The following is a 6027-nucleotide window of genomic DNA, read 5'->3' on the forward strand; positions in this document are numbered from 1 at the left end:
CACGCCCCCACCCTATCTTTATATTTAGCTCTATTTTTCTCCCCAAATTTCAATGTCAACATGGAGCGTGGTCATGCGTAAATACTTTCCAACCTATAGCTTTATTGTTCTCTTCCAAAAAGAGACTTCTGCATCTTTTCTTCTCCCGAATTTCTCTTATTTGAAGTTCTAAGCCATATTGTTATACCAGGTAAATACACAGAATCTTAAAGCTGGAAAGAGATCTCAAGGTTGACTGGTTTCAATCTCCTAACTAATGCAGGATTATCTTCTTAAACTTTCTGGCAGGTAATCTAGGTTCTAAACAGTTCCAGGACAGAGAGCCCACTAAACCACAAAGAAGCCAAATTCTTATATTCCCAAACTAAGACTTTTTACTTGCTCCCCCAAATGCCAGATGAGAACAAACTTCCTCCAGGCCTCTGTGTGGCTTGCTCCCTAAATACATTCAGGTGATCGCTTTAATGTCACCTTCTCAGAGAGGCTAGCCAGTCACTCTTCTATTACCCATCTTGATTTTTCCCCATAATACTTATTGTTACCTGCATGACAGTATAGGTTTATTTGTTTATTAGTTGATTATCTGATGCAGCACAGAATACAAGCTCCAAAAAAGCAGGGATTGCATTTTATTACCTTGTATCCCCAGCTCCTAGAATAATGCATAGTATATAGTAGGTATCAGAAATATTTGCTTATTGATTGAACATTGAGCTGAAACTGGCATCCTTATAACTTTTACCCACTGATCCAAGTTCTGCTTTGTGGAATCAAATACGAGCCAACAATCTTCTACGTTACAGCCCACATTCAGATACTTGAAAACAGGTTTCAAACCCTTTCTTTTCAGAGCTATTGTACATCAGTTAGTAGAGAGCATTTTCAAGAGTGTGATGTTAAAATGCAATTTTATCATCTCAAAGAAAGCAACCAGAGAAGTGACTGCGAGGAACAAGACTTGGAGCTTACAGATATTAGAGATAATACCGTGGTTTGGGATTAGGAGGTGGAACTAGAGAACAGGGAAGAAATCCAGACTATCACCATTTCCCTGGTTTAAAGAGTGTTACGGAAAACAAATTACTAGATCATTGCTACAGCTTTTGATGGTGTACTATAAATTCCAACAAGCTGTAAAAACAGCCACAATATTAATTCTTTCTCAGCAGTTTTCCATTTTATTTGAGGAATTAATCTGTAACTCTTAGTTTCTTTATCTGTAAATTGTGGAGTTCGACAATATTACAGTAGTCCCCTTATCCGTGGTTTTGCTTTCCACAGTTTCATTTACCCACAGTCAATTGAAGTGTGAAAATATTAAATCGAAAATTCCAGAAATAAACAATTCATAAATTTTAAACTGCTGCCACTGTGAGCAGCATGATGAAATCTTGTGCCATCCAGGTCCTTTCACCCTGGAAGTGAATCATCCCTTTGTCTAGCGTATCCACGCTGTCTACTCTACCCTCTCGTTAGTCACTTAGTTGCCGTCTGGGTCATCAGATCAACTATTATGGTATCACAGTGCTTGTGTTCAAGTAACCCTTAATTTACTTGATAATGGCTCCAAAGAATAAGAGCAATGATGCTGGCAATTCCACTATGCCAAGGAGAAGCCGTAAAGTGCTTCTTTCAAGTGAAAAGGTGGAAGTTCTTAACTTAATAAGGAAAGAAAAAAATTGTATGCTGAGTTTACTGAGATCTATGGTAACTTTTCTTACAGTATATTGTTATAATTGTTTTATTTGTCTATTTATTTTCAAGTCATGTTTATTTCTCTGAATTAAGTTTATTTTTTGCAGGTTTCCTCTTCCACATGCAATTTTTAAATATTGTACAATTCTCCCTGTGGTTCATTTAACAAACAAGTACTGAGCACACATATCAAGTGCTGATCAATGTTAAGGTTGTGTGAATTCAGAGCAAACAAACTCCTTGCCCTCATGGAGCTTACATTCTACTGAACATCGAAATTTAACACCCATTCATTAGAGTTTTGTGAGTACCTGAACAAATTATTATTTCTAAGGCCTGCCTCTTGAGTGATGACTGTAATTGTCAAGGTTATGACTGAAGCCCTCAGTGCACCACTTGCGTGGTCTTGAGATCACCGGATATGCTGAGCTGTAGTCCAAACATTCACTTTAGTGAAACAAATGTTTTCCCTCCTATGAGGCTGGATGAACTTTTTCAGCACCATGGATTCTGTGATGAATTTTAAGATATGAACTTGAACTGGAGTGCTTACCACATATCTCACACTTGTAAGGTTTCTCCCCCGTGCGAACTCTCTGATGAGACTGTAGATGTGCACTTTGACTGAAGACCTTACCACACGCACCACATTTATATGGTTTCTCTCCAGTGTGGACTCTCGATGAAGTTTAAGATTTGAGGCCTTACTGGGGTGCTTACCACACTCTCTAAATGTATATGGTTTCTCTCCTGTGTGGACACTCTGGTGTATGTCAAGATCCAAGCTCGTCTTGTAGCCCATCCCACACTCCTCACATTTGCATGGTTTTTCTCCAGTGTAGACTTTTTGATGAGCTTGCAGGTGTGCTTTCTGACCAAATCTCTTCCCACACTCTTCACATTTGAGTGGCTTTTCTCCACTGTGGACTCGCTCATGTATCAAAAGATGTGAAGCCCATCTGAAGCTCTTCCCTCATTCCTTATAAATATAGGGTTTCTCTTCTGGGCAGATACTCTGATAGCAATAAAGATTTGCCCTAGAAAAGAAGCTCTTTCCGCACTTGTCACATTTGCATAGTTTCTATCCCATGTGGACCTTCTTATGGATATGAAGACGTGAGCTCCAAGTGAAGCACTTACCACACTCGTCACATTTGTACAGTTTTTCTCCTATGTGGACCACACAATGACTATTAAGTGCTGATCTGCTATGGAAGCTCTTACCACATATATCACATTTGAATGGTTTTTCCCCAGTGTGGACTCTCTGATGGTCATGAAGATGGTAGGCGTGAATCAAGGCCTCCCCACATTCCTCACACTTATAAGGTTTCTCTCCTGAATGTAAATTGCAATGAACATTAAGTGCAAGTCTACGACTGAAGCGTTTCCCACACTGCTCATATTTAAATGGTTTATCTACAGTGTGGACTTTCTGATGAGTTTGCAGATGTGACCTCTGACTGAATTCCTTACCACACTTACCACACTTATAGCTTTTTTCTCCCATGTGAAATCTCTGATGAATACAAAGTCCTGAGTTATAAAAGAAGCTTTTTCCACACTCATGACATGTATGAGCCTTCTTTCCTGACTTTAACTGTTGATGAGGATCAAAGTTGGAGACACCACTGAAGAATTTTCTACATTCATTTCCCTGGTAAGGTTTCTGGCCTGTTTGAGTTATAGATAGTCCTGCCCCAACTTGGCTGAGGAAATCACTTTGTCTGGGGAGCTGAGAACTTTATGATGGAGTCTTGATACCGAGTTAAGTCACTTGCAATTTGTTGCCAGATTTGCCAGCAGGAAAGTTCTTCATGTGGTCCTGCTTCTGGAACAGTCTCCACCTTGTGCTGGATCTTGCCTCCGTACAAGGGATCTGGCCTTTGCTCTTAACATCTGAGAGATAAGCTCCAAGACTGTGGAATGCCATGTCTGAAGAGAGCTCCTGAGGGTCTTCAGTCACATTGGATACATAATAACAATGATTTAGGAATGAAGCCGATCACACTGGAAGGACCAAGAATATGATTCCAGATGGGATTTTCAATTACCTGATAGTGTGGACCAGCAGACTGAGAATAACCGTATGAACCTATTCAATCTACACTGGCAATGTGATGGAGCTCCAATAATTACTCTGGACACCGAAGCTCAGGTGAGCTTCCCAGATTAGCAATACCCTGTGTACAATTTTACATCTTCATGTTGGAGAGTAACACAGTAACACATCCTTGACTCCACGGAGAAAGGACAATGGAAGTTCTACATCTCATTCTTCCCTAGGCTCCCTTTCATGTGCTTTTTCTCTTGCTTGATGTAAGGTGTATCCTTCCCTGTAATAAACACTAATCATGAATATAGCAGCATTCAGTGAGTTCCACCAGAACTTCCAGAGAATTATTCAATCTGAAGGTAGTTTTGGGAAGCCCTCAAATTTGCATTTGGTGTCAACTATGGGAGGTCTGTGTAAACTGTCAATCTAAACTTTGTAGTTGACTAAACTCTTCACAATCTTATATATCAAGCACCTAGAATTGTTTTTATCTGTATATTGAAAGTATTCCTGAAAATTCTACATGATACATGTAGTTCATCTTATTTTTTTATGTTGATACACACAGTACCTTAGAAGATATCTGAAATACAAAAGAGACCAGGAATTGTGGTTTTGCTGTGAAGCTGAAAGTCTACACCCCACAGGAGTACACAAAGGGTGATGCTCCTGACAAGAAAATTAAAGATGGCAAGAATCACTAGGGGTGAAAAGAATAAATGAGGGCTTTTGAATGGTTTCTTCTGAGGCCTCTGGACTGTCTCTTTTAAAACAGAGTGTGAAAAAACTTTGGATGGACATAAATTGAGCTTTCACATTAGTTTTTCAGATTGAAAACTGAAGCCTTTTAGTTAGCTGAATTCTCTTTTCTTTGTGTTGCTATCTTCACATAAAACTTTTCTTCTCTTACTAAGTTGACCACATCTTGTTGAAGAGTTGATGCCCCACTGAGAGCAGTTTCCTGAAGTTCTCCAGCATCGTGTCCCAGTACAGCTTCCTCTGGGCAGAGTCCAGCAGCCCTAGTTCCTCCTTGGTGAAGACCACAGCCATGTCTCTGAACATCACTGCCTCCTTGAATGTGGTCATTTTTTCTTCCTATTTCTGGAGATGTACAGATTCCTGAGATACGAAGAGTCCTGTTAGGGTAGAACTTTACCTGGTAGTATCTCAGCGAGGGGAAAGATGGCAGTGGCCTGGCCACCAAGAGCAGAAGTAATTGTTTTATTCTACTATTGGTTATTATTGTTAATTTCTTACTGTGCCTAATTTGTAAATTAAACTTTATCAGAGGTATGTGTATATAGGAAGCATAGTATATAGATGGTTTCAGTACTATTCATGGTTTCAGGCATCCACAGGGGGTCTTAGAACATATTCCCTAAGGATAAGGAGGGAGCGCTGTATCTTCAAAGTTTCTGACAGCTTCAAAATTACCCTTATAACCAACTTCCATCTAGCAAATAAGTCACATCTGTAAGGAACAGAAGTCTTCTGCTGAGATTGGAGGTGAGGAAATGAGGACCTGAGAGACATACAAAGTTTTGGAACATCCTTTCTCAGAACTGAGCAAGGGAAATTTAAAGATAATAAAAAAGAAGATATTGTGCATCCATAAAGAACCCAATTAGAGTTAGTCATATCTCATAGATTGGGGACTTTCGCTACTAATGTTCTGTGGACCAAGAGGAGAGGGGAAAGTAACCATGTGAGTGACACAGGTCTGGGGCTGGGAAAAGTGGAAGACATGAAATTTTAATGGAATCATGAGGGTGATGTTCTGGTAATGGGGTACATCTTGGGAGGAAAATAAGTACAGAAAAAGACTAATGAGTTGGGTCAAACTGAGAGAAAAGAGACAGAGAGAGTAAATGAATGTTTGTTCAACAACAGAATACATTTTAAGTCAGAATATGCCCTGTTCCTATTTACATTGATGGCACACGTACTGTAAATTCTTTACTGCTTTCCTCCACTCTTTTTTACCAGTCTTCACTTTCAAAGTATCTTAATACTTGCTCCAGACTAAAATTATTTCTAAAATCTTACTCTTCTTTGGTGGTCTTGACTTTCTCATTCTACTTTTTTTTTTTTTTTTTTTTTTTGCTTGAGGAAGATTCACCCTGAGCTAACATCTGTGCCAATCTTCCTCTATTTCATATGTGGGTCACCACCACAGCCTGGCCGCTGACAAGTGGTGTAGATCTGCACCTGGGAACCAAACCCGGGCTGCTGAAGCAGAGCATGCTGAACTCAACCACTAGGCCACAGGGCTGACC

General features: G+C 39.7%; 1 pseudogene; it reads right to left on the minus strand.

Moving 5' to 3' along the window:
• Positions 1 to 2382: 2382 nt before the first annotated feature.
• Positions 2383 to 4801, minus strand: LOC103540007 (zinc finger protein 234 pseudogene; annotated as a pseudogene).
• Positions 4802 to 6027: the final 1226 nt, after the last annotated feature.

This window comes from Equus przewalskii, chromosome 2, assembly GCF_037783145.1.
Source record: "Equus przewalskii isolate Varuska chromosome 2, EquPr2, whole genome shotgun sequence".
NCBI lineage: Eukaryota > Metazoa > Chordata > Mammalia > Perissodactyla > Equidae > Equus > Equus przewalskii.